The following is a 20,121-nucleotide window of genomic DNA, read 5'->3' on the forward strand; positions in this document are numbered from 1 at the left end:
CACAATGCAACGCGCCTGGTCCCATATCAGAAGTGAAAATGGCAGAGAGCGGAGCAACAACAACCGGAGTAACAGAGGAATATAAATTTAAGAGCCACTTCTTTTTGATCTTTAAATCCTCATCATCTCCACCACTGAAAGTTAATATAAAATGCTCTCTCTGGCAATATATTTGCAGATAAGTTACTCGTGGTTTGTTTATTTTCTACATTTTCAATAAAGTTTTTTTGGGAAAAAAAGTCAGCCGTAGCCAACTTCCGTTTTCTTCGAACTGAAGACCAGCGTAGCATACTACAAAAATTAACCCAACTGAACAGTCATACTACATACTGCTTATGAAAGTAGTATGTAGTAGGCAGTGCCTACTACATACTACTTCAATAAGCAGTATGTAGTAGGTGAATTCAAAAACAGCCTGTGTCTCTGCTGTCACTGACAGATGACCTCAGCTATCGTGAAGTCACAGGCTTTACAAAAAGCTGGCGCTCTCTGCTGTCGTGGTTGTGTAGTGACCCCAAAGCATGTGTCAGCATGTGTCAATGGTTAGATCCCCGATTGTAAAAATGACCCCTCTTTTTCATATTTGTTTCAACAACAACAACAACAAAAAAAATTCTTATTTCTGGGTCAGTATGGTATACGATTGGTAAAATACAGATCTATGACATCTTTCAGTAAAAACACTACTGAAACATGAACAGGACAAGATCAGTCACAGGGGGGGCCAAAATCAATAAAAATAAAAAGTTCTTAACATGAAACTTTAAGGGACCAGTTGAGAAGCAGGGTTTCGCCAGAAGTTACAAAAACCCACTCTCCACTTGAAGTGAGATTGAGTATTTCAGTATTAAAGTGATACTCCGGGATGGAACAAGTTGGGTCCTATCACAAGGTTTAGGGCAGAAATTACCCCTACAGCAGTGTTTTTGTGCAGCAGAAGCCCAGAGCGCACGCACCAAACACCCCCTCCCTGCTCCTCTGCCGGTTTCCTCTGCACTCAGACGGGGCCATATTTTACTTGAACAAAACCAATATCAGATTTTTTCGGTGGGAGTCCGTTTATTTGTGTTTTTGGTCTGTCCTAAACCTTGTGATAGGACCCAACTTGTTCCATCCCGGAGTATCACTTTAAGGATGAATAACTGACCCAGTGTGAAGAGTGAAGATTCCTGTTTGCCAAGCATAGACTGTACAATATATAGATGTCGTGATGTCATCCATTGATTTCTTATACAGATTTTTTAGGTCAATCATTGACAGGTGTCTGATTGAAAATGCTGAACTCAGTAAGATTGAGGTAAAAAGGTGGGCCCATACCCTTTTTGCAGACACCTGCGCCTAGGGATGGGTATTGAAAATCGGTTCCTGTTGAGAATTGATAAGAAATGTTTAAATCCATCAATATTGTTAGTCTCTGGTCTGTGTCTTGATGATTCCCTCATCGGTTCTTTACACTTTGCTGGAGTTACCGGACCTTACAGTGACTGAACACACAAAGAAATGTACATTACTCTCTCACACCAGATTCATTATTATCAATTCAACATGGTAGAAATCTCCTTGTTTGCCAAAAACTATATGAACAAATAGCCCTAGCTTGATTGTAACGTATACAGAAAATGGCATTGATATGCTAGGGATCAGCATACAACAGTATTCGGCTTCAGAAGAGAATTTTTATGCCACTGATAACTTTCGAACATTTATTCTAATAGAAAAGGTGTTAGATGCAGTTGTTTTTAGCACAATCTCGTTTAGTGTTAGAAGACGACAACTTCAACTGTTTGAGAGGAGAATACAGGGATATTTGACAAAAAGAAACATTATTTTTATCACCTTGGATATGTTTTTGTTCAACACTCACTTTGATAAAACTACTTCTTCCAGAGAGAAGAATATAGTGTTTACTAAAATGTGAACCAACAAATTCTCAAAGGGCTCTGTGTTTCCAGGGAAGCTACTTTTTAATCAGTTGAAGTCTTTGTGAAAATGAAAGAAGCTTTCGTTTAGCTGTGTCATTTAATCAGTTATAGCTTAGCAGTTAAACTGAAACAACCCCCAATGTGTACAAACCAGCATATAATTAAGTTCCAAAGAGACCTAATCATAGTTAATTACATTTTATCAACAAAGATTATATCTCTAACTTATTCTGTAAACTTTAGGTCAGACTTGTTAAAAGCTACCAGACTTCGTCTCTCAGTTGAGATAATTTTCTGCTTTCTTTGTGGCGTTAACTTGTTGAGTTCTTGGTTTTTGGGCAGATTGTCTGAATTCATGGAAAACTACTGCATGTGATTTGGTTGTGGCACAGGCCTGCTGGGTGCTGCTGCTGTTGGCCGGTGTGTGTGAAACACACAGGAGGTTCTTGTTCTCCCAATTCTGGCCCACACACTGCTTTGCATTAGTTCAAACAAAGCTGTCTGCTTGACCCACGAACCTTTTCCCTCCTCCTCTCTTTGCCTTCTCTCCAAACACCACCGGAGGGCGGTAACAGGGGACCTCTCTGCCCCGGCTCTGAAGCTTGTTTGACATTTGCATTCATGTGTTTTGAGAGTTCCAGTTTAACATGCAAATCAGATGGAGCTGAGCATGCATGCTGAACAGACCGGCCTCTCCTCGGCTCACTCAGAAACAAGTTTTCAGGGTCACTGTTCGGGCTACAAATTGGAAACCAGAACAGCGTGTGAAGGAACTCATTATGTGTGAGGACACTCAGTGAAGTAAAGGTGAGATCTCTTTTGTGCTTCTCAGAGAGACGGTTAAATGGAGCCACATTAGTGGGTCACACAGGCTGGCACTGGTTTCTGCCTGAGTCCTGAGAATGTTCTGGAAGTAAAACTTAACCAACATGTTGTCATGATGATCATTCTTCCAGGCTCTGAGGTTGGCTGACGTTTTTGACTGACCACTGACCAGAGTGTGCGGGAGAGCTGCTGTTCATCCAAGTGGTGCCCATTTGGGATCGGTTGTGTCTGCATCTATCTGGTTATCATTAGAGAATCAAACCTTGGACCTCTTTAGGTTACGCTTCAAACATCTTTCCTGCATTGCTTCTTCCCAGGAAATTCTAATTGTAAACAGCCTGAAAAGAATCCGGACCTCCTGAGATTTTAAAGGTTGCCTTTACAAGCAATTGGCTTAAAGGCAGAAGAATAATCACTGTTTATCAGAGCGTTTCATTGCCACCAGAGCTGCCCAGTCTAAGAGGAGCTCACAGTTACTAGAGTGTGTGTGGTCATTAGCTTGTTTTTTAGCAGGCTGTCTCTCCACGCTACATGTAGTTTCAGCCCCAGTGACACACACATACAGATGTTTTTTAAGCAGTCAGAGCTCACTCTGCTGACTTAACCCCAGAAGCTTTCATGACCTTTGGCTGAACTTGGAAGCAGATAGATGTTAGAAAGGTAGGTGGGAGTGGGCCTTAGAGTGACTTGGTGATCCAGGAGGGATGTAGGTGTCTTTCAGGTGAGCTTTAGGAGCTGGCACGGCTGGTTGGTGACAGACAGACAGGTAGGAGGCAAAGTGGCAGGCAGGCAAATGAGAAGCAACTCTGACAGGCAAAGGCTTCTACTCGAGCTGGGTGTGAGGTAGATAGAGAAAGTGTGAAGGGCTGACTGCTGGAGCAGAGTTCTCAGACAGGTGAACTTTTCCTCATCATATTTGTATTTTTCCACATTTTGGAGAGTCTTTCTTTGAGCTGTTTTCATTTGCTCCTAAAAATGAAATACCTTTGCATGCTGTCAGATGAAAAGCATATTTCTTAAAAAAACACAAAATAAAGAAACTCAGACTAAGGGCTCTAATTTCGTGGCGCAGCGCAGGGGGCGCAAGCCTGGCGCAGCCTGCGCAGTGCTAATTTCGTGCGGCGCACCGCCGTGCGCTGCCAATTTGACGATTTGGTAGACCGTCTGCGCAGAGATGGGTGTGACGGCGCGCCAGGGGGAGTTGACGGTGCACCAGGGGGAGGTGTCAGCAGATTCATGTTGGCGCAGTGACAGTTTCGTGCCAAAAAAGTGGGCTGAAAGCTCGCCAGCTCCAACCTGGTCTATCCTCGGCGCAAGGCGGAGCGCACCCCACGCAGCTGTAATTTGGTGACAGGCGCACATGTGCGCACATGTCAACAAAGCCTCAGAGGCAGGTTTCCAGAGTGTCAGGCACATTTTAATGCAATAAACAATCACAGCAATCACTATTTAATATAACTGTCTGAACCAGCATATACATTTATATCTATATTTACTGTCCCGTCACATCTGATGTCAGATTAAAGCTGTTTGTCATAATGGAAAGTTAACCTGACGGCAGCTGGAAGTTTGATGCACATCTTGCAATTAAACAATAAACAGCCTTAACATCTGATACTGAGTACATATCTGGCTTCTCTCATTTCATTTGATTCAAAGAAAATAGGGAGAGAAAAGATGAAGAAAAAAGAGACAAAATAAATGTTTGTCACTCAGGATTTACCCGTGAATTCCCATATTTCTCTGTTTTAGTCTTTATTTTTAACGTGATCTAAAAAGATGGAGTACATTATTGTAAGGAGGATGAGGCAGAGACACCGGGAGAGTATACAGTATATCACCAAAGGTTTTGCTATTTGGCGATGACAAACCAGGAGTGCAGGTGGATCAAAAGTATTCTGAATGGATAAGCCAGCTGTGTAACTGTCTCTTCATGTTGTACTCCTATTAATGACAAAGGAACAGATTACATCTGTCCTGGGAGCTGGCCCACAAGGTGACGCGCGTCGTGTCCTCCGATGCGCCCCGCTGTCCATTGACCTGCTGCAGGCACCGCTGCTCTGACCGTCTCCGCTACCAGCACTCTCTCCGGGGTGCTGGAGATCACTCAGACCAATCAGACGCTGCGCCTCAGTCGCAGGGCATTTAAAGGCGAGGAGAGGCGCTTATTTGATTGGTGAAAACAGTGCTCGGCTGTGTTAAACCCACTCACGGCTTTTCTCCTCCCTCTCTGCCATTTGCGCGGAGGGAGGCGTGGACGCGCAGCTCTGCGCTCATGTGCGCCTGTACTGCGCCTCTCTTGGCACTGCAGGAAACTTGCAAAGTGCGCCGGTCACGCCCTGTGTGCACGGTGAAGGCCGGCGCAGGGCAGGTGCGCCTGCGCCTGGTCTACGAAATTAGAGCCCATAATGTCAAAGTGCTGTTCACTGTTGTCTGTTACTAACTAAATTGAAAACTAACTGAAATGAGTCTTTTTATTTACAGTACTGAACAGAATCGTATCCAGGGTTGCAGGTTTGGGCTCAGACTCAACAGCCGACTGAGGACTGACCTCAGTTAATCGTACCATAAATGAAATGAACTCGATAATTTTGCCGGCCTCAATATATCGTCATGTTCATGTGTGTTTGTTGTCTTCGTCTCGCTCCTCTAAACAGGCTGGATGAGGAGAGGGTTCACTCAGCATTGCTCTCAGCACCTGGGTGTGTTTCTTCAGCAGCAGAATGAACAGAGTGAACCCTCTTGTCAGTCATCCAAAATCTTTGTCTCTGGGATGCTGTTAGCATCAGGCTAGCAAAAACACACAGGCTGTGTCTGAAATCACTCCTTGTTCAATATATAATGTACAATACAGTGAATATGCGGTTTTGTACCTACACTATATGGCCCACCCAGTGTATCCCACAATGCATTCTGAAAAGTAGCGTACTAGCAATGCTCACTTTGTGAGCACTATGTACCATCATGCATTGCAGATTAAACAGAAGAAATGGCTGATTACATGATTGATTATTACTGATGACATGAAACAACATTAAAAACTGTCAGAGAATAACACTTATCTCTCTGTTTAGCTTTAGGACTCTTGCGTCTCACAACTTTGAGCAGAGAAACAAACAATACAACACGGACGTTAGCCGCTGAGCTGTTCATCGCAGGTGATGCATTCAATGGACCTTGTAATTCTCAGACACAGCACAAGTTGCTGCACAAATATATGGTTCATTCACTTAAAAATAATATGATTTTTTTTTTATTATATTTGACTGTTGTCAATAACATACTTAGTATAATATCAGTATTAACTGAAATCAATGCCGTTTTGCAGTGTTTGAGAAAAAATTTAACTGTAAATCCCCAGTACATCTAATTCACTATATATTGAGTAGTGAGGAGGGAATGACGGAGTGATTTCGACACAACCACAGAGCGCAGCAAGTGAGCCTCGTGAGCTTGTGAGGAATGATTCAGGTTAACGGTGTAGCATTCAAGAGGAGAAAGGTGATTGTAAAGCCAAATGGCACAGCTCCAGTGTAGAAATATTTCAGTTTCAAACTGAAAGACCAAGGTGAGCCTATCAACACGGTCGAGCCAGTGTGCAGCAACAATAAAAGGCAAAACAACAAACTGACATGCCCACCTAAAACACAACCACCGACTCAGTTTTCCCAGCTGGGGAGGAAACTGCTCTTGTAGATGCAGAGTCAGACTGTCAACACTCACTGATGAGTTTGATCTACAAAGTTAATACAAACAGAACAGAACAAAAAACGGTGTCGCTCACAGACAGTGTCTTCTGAGCGCTTGAACACTTCAAACCAAGACAACTGGACTGTTGAGGAAAAATGTCTTCAGAATAACTCTGACCTGGATGATGTGAATTTACATGGACATGGAAATTGTTTGCTACATTACAAAAGAAATGCTGCTCTTTAACACATTTTTTTAAAGTATATTTGTAATTTATTGAGATTCCAATTACAACAGTAAAAAATATGTACAAGAGTTAAAATTGTATCATATTTCAAAGGTTGAATTGTGTTATTATGATACATTATTTTTTTGGTAGCAGTTAATTTGTAAAATAATAATGTCAATAATATTATTTATTGTCAGTTATTGTGGGACAATATTTTTTCCAGCACACTTTGTTATCGGCCCAGGCCCAGTGCAGACTCAGACCCGTGTTGCTCTGACTGAAGGCTGGAGCTTCATCCTGCCACACAGACTTGTTAGTGGACGCCTTCCAACACATCCCTGTCCCCTCTGGGCAATCAGCAACATCAGATCCCCAGACTTCAGACTCTGCTCCCTGTGTGTCAGGATTACTGTTTATGTTGTGCTAAATCAACAGCAGACCTCATCCCAACATGTTCACCAGGCTCATGAGCACTGTGTGCCACTCGCTACTAGGCAGCTTAATGATGCCTATCACTGTGTGACTGAAGTCATTCTGTGTCATTCTGTCACTGTGTCAAGATGTGTTGGTTGGTCAGACACCATTAGTTCCTGTTAGGTATGGGTGTCGAATTAGGTACTTTTATAGGTACCGACCGAATTCTGTCAAAAGTACCGGGTACCGATTCACATAAAATCAAAAGGTACCATGTTTAGGTACCTAAATGCATCCTTGTGACTGTGAGGGAGTGGGAGAGTTAGCGATTTTCCATGCTGGGTATGAACACAGCATTGCAAGGTAATATGTTGTAGAATAAATATGTTAAATTGAAGAAAACATCTTTTTTATTCATAAATAAATTTATATTTTTTTACCACATGAACAAAAAAGGTACTGAAAATTGGTACCGTTGAGTACCGGTACCGATTGCCAGATACCGGGTATCGGTACCGTATCGTTTCAAATGTGAAAGGTACCCATCCCTAGTTCCCGTCTTCTTCTTATAACACTTTAACTCTGATCCCATATGAACACTTCTATGAGTTTACTAACAAACATGACACTATAAAATTCTCTATCTGTCAGATTCTTGATTGATCTGTGGAAACAAAACCAGAATAGATACTTTATCTATAGGAGATAGTTTCTTCAGTCTCTGTACAGCTTTCATAAAAGCTTTTAAGAGAGGGCCTGATCAGGGATTTCTGGTCAGGCTTTGAAGTCTCTTCTTGTACATTCACTTTAAATTGGTCTGGTCCTGGTCTTGCTTTTCTGCAGCTGCTTTTAATCTCCTAGTTCTCCACAAGGATGTTTGTATTTGTGTGTTTTACCTAAATATTATCCTCATGTAAAACTTTTAGTTTAGGAAATCTTTCCTTTGTTGAATCAAATTAAGATGAGAAAGTTTTACATCAGATAATCCTGATGGGCTATTTGTTTGATCAGATTGGACAGTTTGTTGGGTATGTCATGGTCTACAGAGGAACATTACAGTAAGAAATGAAAATGACCAATATCTGTTTTGCATTTAGATACATTTCCCAGAGATGAAACAGTGACAGTTGTGTTTTCTGTTTCCTTTTGTTAAATATGGTTTGAGGTTTTTGTGGTTTGTATCTGGAAATTGTAAACGGTAATGAAATAAACTAATGATGATGTTTCTAAGTGACCTACGCAAGAAAACAAAACCACAAGAAATCAAGCTGACATGTGTAGTTGATATTTGCATCTGAAAACACTGACATGAGATGCCAGATTGGAAAAATCAGCTCCTCTAATCTCTTTGTGATTTTGTCCTGTGGGTGTTCAGGTTCTGCTTTTGGATGAAATTATTCTCTTCTTGTCTTTTGACAGTGATATCATGTACCTTGAACCTATTTGATGGAATGACAGACTGCTGTACATGTGCTGCAATCTGCTGTTATATCGACCCAGCTTAAGCAGTTTAAAGCATTAAATATCATTTTAGAGTATCAGTATCGGGCCAATACCAGTATTTTTTATCTGTATTCGCGAAGGCTGTTGACACCAGCAGCCGATACTCAAGTAAAACAAAACAAAACAAAACAAAAAAACTACTTTGAGTAAGTCCTCCTCCTCAGTAGTTGCATTGCTGCGGTTAGACACCATGGTGAATGTGCATCTGGTCCTTTTCAGATGACATGCATGAACCAGGGAGAGTTAACAGTTAAACTGTTGTATTTACTTTAGTTTATTAAAAAAAGTACTAAAACTCAGACAGCAGCTAGTTTCATTTTGAATTTTGGGGAATTTGTTAAAAATAGTATACTCAGAGAGTTTTTGTGTTTTATTTTGGATTTGAGTGACTGTGCTGTCTTTGTTAATAGTTTTTTTTTGTGTATCAAAAGTACTAGTAGTATTGGGACTCGGTATCAGTGAGTACTCAAAAGTAGGGCTGTGTATTGATAAGGTTTTTATGATCCCAATGCCTTATCAATCCCTGCTTATCGATCCAATTCCATATCAATTCTCTTATCAATTCTCACTACAGAAAATTAAGAACTATGTGATTACAGATAAAGTAAAAAAGGTCCCTTTATTTTTTTTTCTTTTGTTTCAATGATAGTGATAATTATAATAATGATTAAACAAGTGTGTTGCAGCACATTATTTTATCTGTGGATATCAGTGTGTTGGCTGATATTTGATCTGATATTTCATTTTTCAGGCAATATCTGCTGATACCCATAATGTGCCGATATTATCATTAGAGCCCGACCGATATGGGATTTTTGAGGCCGATGCCAATACGGATACGGGGGGGGGGCAAAAAAAAGCAGATATCGGATATATCGGATATCCAATATATCGCCCGATATCCAATATATCGCCCGATATCTAATATATCGGCTGATATATAAAATAAATTCATAGATATACATGGGATATATAATTTGAACACAAATTATTATAATACCCTAATTCAAGACAGAGGCAGAACACTATTAAGTTACAACAAGGAACTTAAATTATAAAACTGCCAACATAAGAACTGTAGTGTTAACCAATGATAAATAAGAACAAGGTGTAAACACAATAATAAATAAAGAAGTCAAACTGTAAAAACTTTAAATAAAGAAGTCAAACTTTAAACACAGTAGGTATAAAAAAAAATTAAAGATGTAAACACAATGAGCAACTTACACAACATTAAAATGTCGTTCTATAGTCTTACATCTGATAATGGTGGACGTGTGAATTAACAGTAGCATTTATCTCTGTTTATCTCCCAAAAAAGCAACTTTCGCGACGTTACAACGTCCTTCTATAGTCTTACATTAGATAATGTTGGATGGAGGGGCCGGGCACTCGGGCAGCGTGCAGCCCAATACACAGGAGCAGGAGCGACAGAATCTCCGAGGAACGAAATTTTTTATAATTGGCTACATTTTGGCTGATGTTGATTAATCGGTGATTGGCATAATCAGCCCGATTAATCGGCCCGGCCGATTAATCGGTCGGGCTCTAATTATCATGCATCCCTAGATATTGAACATCATTGTTTTATAGAATTGGGTATCTTGTCCCTGGTGGTCTTATTTGCTTTTGTAGGTAAAACTATGGCATCAGTTTGAACATTCTGTCTCATAACCAGTGAGAAACTCCTCCTGGGGGCTTTTAAAAGGACTTCAGGGATAAGAAAAGCTCCATTAGCGTAGACAGGGTCAGACTGGATGATGCAAATGAGGAGAAACACTGTAATTGCATAGTTTCATGTCTGGGAAGTAAACATTGTTCTAATAATGCATGCAAAGTTCTTCATCCTGTCATATTTCTGAAACGCAAGGAGCCAAAGCCACCTGTCTAACTCATTTGCATCCGGGCACCCTGCATGTCTGACGTGCTGTGATGTGAGTGTCTGCAGCAGCCTGTCGGTGCTGTAGGAGGTGTTTTGATGAGAAGCAGCTGTGTGGATGTTCTCTGTGCCGTGCTACCTCTGTGAACATTGTTCAAAGCCTTTATGTCGTAATGCTGAGTGACACAGCGGGATGACAGCAGGGTTTTACACCAACAAGCTCTGAATGTTAAACTGCTGCAGGTCTGATGGGTTTGTTGTTTCTTCCAGAGGTCACGAGCTGCTTCGGGCATCAATTAGGTGTTTCCTGTTCTACAGCGTGACCTGGTGTGACCCCATCGTGTGTTTCTTCTTCTCTGCCTCACATTTTACTTATGTCTTTATTAGGCAAGCTGAGTGTGCAGCATGGGATCCAGTTGACCATATGTTGTGAGATTTCTAAAGATAGTAATCTTATTTCTGCGGCTGCACTTCTGCTATCAGGATCAATTATTTATGGAAAGAAAGGTCTGTAATTGATGTAAGCTGTGCGCTGCTTCATGAGCGCTGCTAAACCCTGCTCAGTGATTGATCACCGCAGAGTTTGAGCTGGTGTGTGTCCAAAGCTGTATGTGTGTGTCCAAGTCCTTTTTTCTTAGTGTGTCATTAACAAAGCGCCTGTGGCTACTTTACAAACGGAGGGCCTGATCTGCTACTCAAGTCTGAATCAGTGTTTTTATTGCTCTCCATCTTTTACAGAGGAACACACACTTTGGTGTATTTATTTTTCTGTTTTTGAACACACACCAAAGGCAGGGATCACCACTACATGTATGCCTGTCACACACGTCATCATATACCCCTATAACCGCTCTACATGTCATCATATTCTATAATCTGATCAGTCAGCCTGCCAGGGAGGATATAAATAGAGTTTTATCTCTCCTCATTCAGTCTTCCTGTTTGCAGCGCGGGCTCTTCCAGAGGCTGCAGAGCTGTCTGCCTCAGTTTGGCCGCACTGCAGTTTTTCTTTCTCAGGGTTAAATTTCAGTCCTAATAAGCTCAGATTTGCAGGCAGGCCGGGGGGCACACGGGGATTTAGGCAGGCTTGGCTGCAGAGTCTGCTGGATGGAGGAAAAAATCTAATCAGAGGGTAAAGCAGAGGGAAATAAAGTAAAACAGACATGCAGATGGTTTTCAAACAGAGCTGTTGTGACCACATCACACAGTGAAAAGCCTGGAGCACTTTTACTCAGCAAAATAGAGGAAAGAGGTAAGAGTTAAATGAGGTAACACTTTGAATTCCTGTGGTTACCTTTTGTTTTTGTACCTTGGTGTAATAAACACAATTTAATGACTTTGAAAATCTGGACTCAAGTTGAACTCAACTCCTAGACACCTACACAAGCTGTTAAAACATACTGTAGTGAAGAGAATGGGAAATACACGACAGTGAAGGGACACACAAGCAGAGATCATTTCATTAGTGAACACTGCTCTGTCCATTCAGATCTAAGGACGTATTAACAAGAGCAGAGGAACAGTCTGAGTGTGAGGATGTGGCTCTAAACCAGAGTGGAGAAGATGTTTGCACAGACTCCCTGAGTGTGTGCACGCAGTTTGAATCATATATAGAGTGGACAGCGTGGCTCCGCCTTTTACCATTGTACGGTTTTGAAGCCATCAAAGGTGACGCCATTCTGCAGCCAGAATCTGCGTATAGGCTGTGAGGGACTCAGAGAGAATCAGAGAGTTGCCAGTTGTCGAAAATAACAATATATATTTTTTCTAGAGTCTAATCTCCTCTTGCCCCCCTCAACATACTTACTTACTCCCCCCCCAAAAAATAAATAAATAAATAAATAAATAAAAATAAAAAAATACACAAGAATCTCAGCTGTCAATCATCGTAAAATTTGTAACGCTTCAATTTTTAACCTCAAATAACTAATGAAAAATAAACTCTTCAGAAAAAAAGAGGACTTGAATACAAGGCAGCTAAACAATATCTTCAAATCACCTCAACAATGTGAGAAACATTTCTACCAGGTGTTTCAATTTTTTTCAAGTTTGACCACACCCCATCTGGAATGACTGGAGAGCTGGATTTTTTTTTTTTTTTTTACCTATACTGCAGCCAGCCACCAGGGGGAGCTGTTTTTGGCCATTTTTTACAGTCTATTTGAATGAAGCTGAAGGAATCTGAGTGCAAGCAAAGGGTCTTTATGTGAACGAGTTTTGAAGCATTGTATGAGCAGGAAACTAGGTGGATTACCCAGTTGCAATTTAAAAAAAAAAAAATAAATATATTTAAACTCAAACTCAAGAGTTCAAAACTCAAAAAGAAAATAAAAAAAATTAAAAAAAACCCTCTAGGAATAAGGAAAACTTATCCTGCGTTCCAGAAATTTCCCAGTTGAAATCTCAGAGTTCTGACCTGAAAGCACCCCAGGCAAATTATGCCTTCAGTTTGAGCGCAAGGAAATGTAGTTTGTTAACAAACCAACATGACAGACATTATAAGGATAATTTTTAATTATTTCCATCACCAAAGGGGCCGCAACTTGCTCATTTGAGTGAAACAGAGGAGGGAAACAGTGCATAGGGTAACAAAAGCTTATACTTTATACTTTACGATATTGTTATTTTTAAACATATTTTGTATTGATTAATGCACTGAAAACTAGCAAATGCCAAAGTTATTATATTATATTATCATAATATTATATGACAATATAATTATATTATTTAGACAGTGATGTTACATCATAAGTTGCAACTGGGAGTACATTGATCTGGTTTCTTTTCAAAACAAGTATCCCCCCCCCCCCCCCCCCCCCCCCCCCCTTCCGTTTTTAAAAGTATTTTCACACGGCAAATCCACCAAGCCCCCGTCTCTCAGCTGTGACGTTGGAGAACCAAAAACCCAGTCTACATGAAATCACAAAACCAGAGTTCCCCAAAATCTCCACTTTGGCCTGAGTTTTCAGAAAACATAATTTTTAGTGACATAAAGCTGCAGTTTCATGTGGATGACAGGCATAAACATAAAAAAATATTTGTGTGGTTTCCCGAATACCTGGCTTCATGTGGGCGTAGCCGAAATAGACAGGAGGACAATCAACACAGGTGTGAAACAGGACAAAGGTGAAACACATGCAGGGCAATCAAACAAGAGGGAAACATAGGGAGAACTAAACCAAACCAAACACAGGGAGCAACAAAGCAACATGAAACGCAAGGGAAAACACAAGAATAACTGAGATTAACACAGAAAACACAAGACAAGAAACACAAAAAATAACCACAAAGAAACACCAGGGGCCCGTACTGCGAAGCTGGGTTAGCTCTTAGAGAGATAACTTCCTGGATAAGTTTCGGGTTTTCTGTACTACGAATGTGGATCTCTTTTTATCCAGACACGTTGCCCCGGTAACTGATGCTGAACGCCAAACCTGGTCCGGAGCAGGTTAAGTTCCAGGATAAGAGCTCACAGGGTGTGACAGACCGCCCGCTGACCAATCGGTTCTCTCGGACGGGCATAAAAAACCGCACAATCACCAATTTGCTCAGCCGGAGTGAAGTCCTCCGGTGCGGGAGCACCCCCTGTCTTTTCACCCAACATTTTTTCTTATGGGCTGTGAACAAACAATATCTTGCTGATCATCATAACTGAGACATTGTCAGGGAAAAGTAGAAATGTGAGCAAATGGAATCTTTCATACTGACCACTTTGAAGGATGTTTTTATTTCTATTTTTTATTTGCTCCCACGTCCTTTTTCCCCTCTGCTATAGCATCTGCAATACAAACTGCCTGTGAGCGTTTTCCTTGGGATTTGTAGGAGAGTGGACTCTTTCTAATTATGAGGTTGGATAAGATGCTGACACGCACACACTGACTGACAACACGAATGAATAAGGACCTAACTGCCCGTGTCGTCACATGAGGAGATAGGTCTATTAATATCAGCATTTTGGAAATTTACACATTCACAGAGTCGGCCATTTTTTGCCAGCAATCCATCTGTCTTCTCGCGGCCGCAGTGTCGCTCCTGGCCTAGACAATACTGCGGTACTCCTCGTATTTTTGCAGGATTATTTGCTGCTCCTCCGCAGTAAAGTAGGCTGCTCTCTTTTCCATTGTGGAAAATGCTCCGGGGCCGCTAACCACGCCCATTTTTATGTGTGCGCACACAGATCCCAGCCAGATTCACTTATCGAGTTGATAACGAGCCTCGTAGTACAGGGGATCTGGATGACGGAGATCCGGTGAAGTTCAGCGAGTTGTCGCAGAGTTCTCCTGGATGACTTAATCCATCTTCGTAGTACAGGCCCCAGGAGACTACAACATAAGGAAACTTAGTCCCTAAAATCAACAAATCACAGAACACGTCCCACACAACAGGAAAACTTGTGTGAAAATCTGTGAAACCATCTAATAATCCAGCCAGTGACTTTTGTGGAAAAGGGGGAAATCCAGCCAGAAACGGTTCAGGTTTAATTTCCACCTCCTGCCTAGAAATCACTAAGGGGCAGATCAAGTTCACTAGTTTTGTTTTTGATGATGAATCATCCCAGCCAGAATGTCGTATCCTCTTTCCCTCTTACTGAACTCACTCTATTGATTTATCGGGCTCAGACAGACTCATGTAAGTTATCTCTTTCCTTGTTGGATGCTGCAGCTGAAAAAATGAAGAGAGAATGTTGAGGTGATGCAAGACGTCATTCTGCTCCATTTTCAGGTTTTTGCTCCTTTCTTGCATCTCTGCTTTGGAGTTGAGAAAAATACAATCATTGTCAGGCTGCACACTTCCCAGGTTTTTCATGAAGCTTATTTCAGTGAAATCTTATTTGCAGATTCCAGTGTCACAGAGAAATTGAAAAATAAAAGATTGATGGGCAAGGCCCGAAAAAGAGGGAGGCCCCTGGGATATGATGCGGGGGAGAAGCGGGACGGGAGGAGGGCGAGGCAGAGCTAAGAATATACTCAGGGAGCTTCTCACGCTCCTGCCTTTATCACCAGCAGCTGAAACCTCCAGGGACTGCACCACAGACCTGCATACTGTACCCATTTACTGCGAGGAACTACAGGATATCCAGTCTGAAGAGCTGCACGTATCAGGACGCGGTGTTAAGCTTTCCTTTGTCAGAGTGCTCGCTGAGAGATTCAGCAACAATTAGGAAAGGTCAACTTAATGTCAGGTGGTGAGAGCCAGTTGGCTGAGGCCCTGTGTGATTTGTGGATGGTGTAATAGAAAGATTTGACATGATCCACAGTGGAGATGTTCTGTGGATCACATAAAAGAGCCCGTCTTAAATCAAGTGAACGTGAACACCCTGAGAGCAGGTTTTCTCCCTCTTCAGCTGTTGTTTACCCTCGATGATTGTGCATTGGCTTACCAAGAAAAGTGATCTGAAAGAGAAAATATTGAACCATGTTTCACTGATCAGTGCTTGTGCTCATGTTTTGAATCCATTTCTCCCTGCAGCCTCAGATGAATCAGCTCAGAGTCTTGATTGTATGCTTTCCTCAGAGGTCCGCTAAGTGCTTACTCCAAAAACAAAAGCAGTGAAGTGTGATTTCCTCCTTTTAAACAAAAGAACATGTTTTTTTTAAGATGCTTTTGGAAGATTGTCATTGTTGGAGGGAAACAGCCCTTCCTGGTCTCTTTACTTTTAAAGAGTTTATAATTTGGAAGCCACAACAGAAAAATTGTCGTCTGAGAAACCATGTGTTTCCAGCTAACATCTGATCCTTACCTCACTTGTTCCCTTGCTGTTTCCCCTCCTTTTTTCCTCTTTATTCTATTTCTGCCCTCCATAAGTCTTTCCAGTCATCTGCCTCTCAGCAGAACCAGACAGCAGAAAGTGACGTGGAGCACCTTCCCCTGGCTTTGCGGTGGCATGAGCAGAAATTCAATGAGGGGCAAACCTGCAGGTTGTAGACGCGCTCTGCAGCTTCAGAGGCCACTGACTCTGCTTTTGAAGCGGCTGACACTGTGAGCAGGAGAGTCCCACAGGAAGGTAGACTGAGTGGCTGTGTGTCACAGACAGCAGCCTCTGCTCTGTGGTTTAAGGCCAGTTCACAGGAATGGCTGTGGTCTGAACTGAACAGCCAACCTGCAGTTTCCACACAGACTCTGATTCATAAACACCGGATCCTCCCTGGTCATTACAGCTCTCCTCATGCAGGAAAAACCCTGATTGACTCATCTCAGTGTTCTTAAAATAGCTGTCTGTGCCTGTCAGCCTGCCTGACATCTTGATCTTAGGACTGTGGGTCAGGTCTGTATCTGTCAAACTGGTGGGAAAATCCATTGAGAGTACTTTATTAATTTAACCATCATATTTTGTTCATTTCTTGTCACACATTTTTGTGTTCCTGCACTAAAAAATGAAGACAGTTGGACCAACTTAATTTAACTGCTTCAATTGGTCACACCTCAATAAATTAAGTTATTTGAAATGAAGTTAATAAGTTCAGTTGTTTCAACTCAATAATTTGCAAAACCCAAAAGTAAAATCTGATGAGGTGTTTTTATACTTCATTGCACTGTAAAAATGTGACAAGTTGAACAAACAAAGGGAAACAATTGCACTATAAAGGTTAGTAAATATGACTAATAGTCTCAAGTTGCGTATTCTTTATGTCTGCTTGTAGAGTTTACTTTACAGCCTGTTGTATTCACTAAGTTTTAACCGAGGTGAGGAGGGAATGCAGTGGATATTAGAACCCACTGTACACTGAGATGTTAACCTGCTATGAGCACAGGCTTTCTTTGCTCCACATGGCATGGACCTGCTGTCTGTGCCCTGTCGCATGAACCGTGTACCCTTGAGTGTGTTTAATGTTTTATATGTAATTAAATAAGATGTCTTGATGGGCTTATATTATGATTAGAAATGATAAACTGCGTTTGCCTTCATTTATATTCAAATTACCATTACTGAGAGAGCATTTTAGTTAGAGCCCTCACTGCCATGGGGCAGCCAGGCAGCAAATCCCATGGAGCACACACAGACAGCCAGCTGGTCCATGCCATGGAGCACAGACACACTGTCTTAATGTTCAGCAGGGTCTCGTATCCACAGCGTTCCCTCCTCACCCACGGTTTGTCCTTTTGGGTTTTGCAGATTATTGAGTTGAAACAACTGAAAATTTTAAGTTATATTGATTCAAAATGTTGATTTGAAATGAAATATTTAGTTTATTTGACCTATTGAGTTGTGTTAATTAAACTTGTTAATTAAATTTTAAAGAACTTAATTTTTCTAGGTGTGACCAATTGAAGCAATTAATTTAAGTTGATCCAACTACTTTTTTTTTTTGGTTGTATCAACGCAGAATTTCAAGTTTATATTAGTGCTGCACGATTTGGGGAAAAGGTGCTATTTGCGATTAGGTGGACAATATTGCGATTGCGATTGTGCTTGCGATTTAATAAAAAGAGTTGTGTCATGATGAGTCTACAGACTTGCTTGGTTATCATGGAGAAAAATCTGAATTGCATGTGCTGACACTGCGATTGCGATTGCGATAATCGTGCAGCCCTAGTTTATATGATCGACAAAAATACATTGGAAACCTTAACTTTGAATATTGTGTTGGATTGATTAAAAAAATTACATCACTTCAACTGATTGAAGATTCACTTTTTACAGTGTGGTCAAAATGACCGGTCCATTAACACTGTAAAACTGTGATAATGCAACTATTATAACTTTTTGTGTTGTATTTGTGATCATAACAAGTTTTGAACTTGTATTTGTTGTTCATGGCCTGTAGGCCTCATTGTTTTGAGCTTATACACGTGGAATTCAAGTTCTGAAACCATCATCATTTCTGTTTAATTTTGACTCTAAGAAATAATCTGATGAAACAAAGTATACTGTTAATCACATACTACTTTGGGTCAAAGTTACAGAGGGCATACAATTACAAGAATCTGTTTCAAATATGATAGAACAAACAAAATATTATAAAAATATATGATTTTTTGTGTTAAAACCTCTCTTGGGACAAAGTCATGTGATCTCAAGTCAGTCTGAGCAAATTATCTCAGTTTTTTTAATAATAAATTCAAATTGGTCATATTCACAACATAGGGGTTAATTAAGATACCAAAATTTAGCTCCTGCACATCGATAATGACATCACACATGTCAGGAAACAGTTAATTGGCACTCCCAAATCTTATCGTCTGTAGCTGTCAGAAACATTAAGAGCTGAATTGGTCCTGACTGCTCAGTGCACACTTGATAAAGATTTGTCCAGATGTTTTTCAGGAGTAACGGCTCTGCCTCATGAGGCGGCCGGCTGTGTGCGGTCATCTGTTTTGTGTGTGTTGATTTTATTAATAGTCATGTTTTAGTGGGAAAGAAAGCGCACACACATGCTCACACAGTTCCCACTCAACTTCTGATTAATGTCTTCTGACAGATCACAGATTTATCCAGGCCGTTTTCTTAATCCTCGAGGTTTTCCTCATTAACCATGATGTCATGGTCCAGACGAGAGCTTAATTACAAGAAACACAAAGATGACGGTGTTAATTACACAGTGAGGGGAAGCTGTTTGACATCGCAGACATTACATTACTCGCTTCTTTTCAGAGACATGAGAGTCCATCCTGAGAGTCTGTTGTGAATTAATCCTCCACGTGTTTGGAGCTGAAAAGCAGGGTGAAAATGCAGGAGAAGATTTGGTTTCATGATAGTGTTTGGCTGCAGGAGGAGAAAACAGTTTATTTGGAGAGCTGAAGAGACAGAGTGCTATCCCAGAACCTATCAGCGGTCATCTAGGAACGTTCAGCTTTATTTAATCTCTACAAACAGACGTCTGTAGGGAAATGCTGCCGAAAAAGTCCACTCTTACAAGAAGTCCCTGAACTTCAACCTCCTTGTCAATTCTCTTTTGATATCGGTGAGGTCGAAATACACAATATTTTATCTTTTTTATGGCTGCTGTGTCAGATTAGGGGATTTAAGAGCCATAAATTCTGCTGTGGTTTGACTAACAGACCACACTGAAATGATACAGGGGTGCCTGACCAAACATCATGACTGACGCGAAAATGTAGGGAACAGAATGGTGTTGAGAAGACCTTAAACACAGCTGATGCTCAGAAAAAAAAGTTACCTTCTCCTCCCCAATACCCCCTCTTTAAAGATTCTTTAAAGAGGGGCTATTTTACTTTACCATGTTTTAAACATGGGTATTAAGTAACAATGCTGGAACTAAAAGTGCAGATTTCAAACTGCTACAATTATGTCATCACATAAGAATCTTCTTATGTAAGGTCTAACGTCAAAGTCTGTGCCCAACAAGCCTTCATAAAGCTGACCAATCAGAGCAAAGGGGATTTGTGGATCGTGCAGTCTTAAAGAGAAAGCAGCTAAAATGGATCTTTATTTCAGAAAGGCTGAAATTAGGATCTAGTAGGAATGTCACAATCTGATACACTGATAGGTATCAGCGCCCAACATGGGGATTTTTGCAGGATCAGATAGTATAAGATTTCATTATGTGATCAGGACCGATCCAGTTTTCATGTGTTTTCAGCACTGTCATGCTTTACAACTGCTGTAAATCAAACCACTTTGCAAACATGTCAGCTGTGTGAGACTACTTCTCTTTGGAAAGCAATGATAGTAAAACAGCATCTTACAACATTTGTAA

The sequence above is a fragment of the Halichoeres trimaculatus genome, unplaced genomic scaffold, assembly GCF_033239565.1.
Source record: "Halichoeres trimaculatus isolate MK-OKI-2021-1 unplaced genomic scaffold, fHalTri1.1 fHalTri1_scaffold_10, whole genome shotgun sequence".
NCBI classification, from domain to species: domain Eukaryota; kingdom Metazoa; phylum Chordata; class Actinopteri; order Labriformes; family Labridae; genus Halichoeres; species Halichoeres trimaculatus.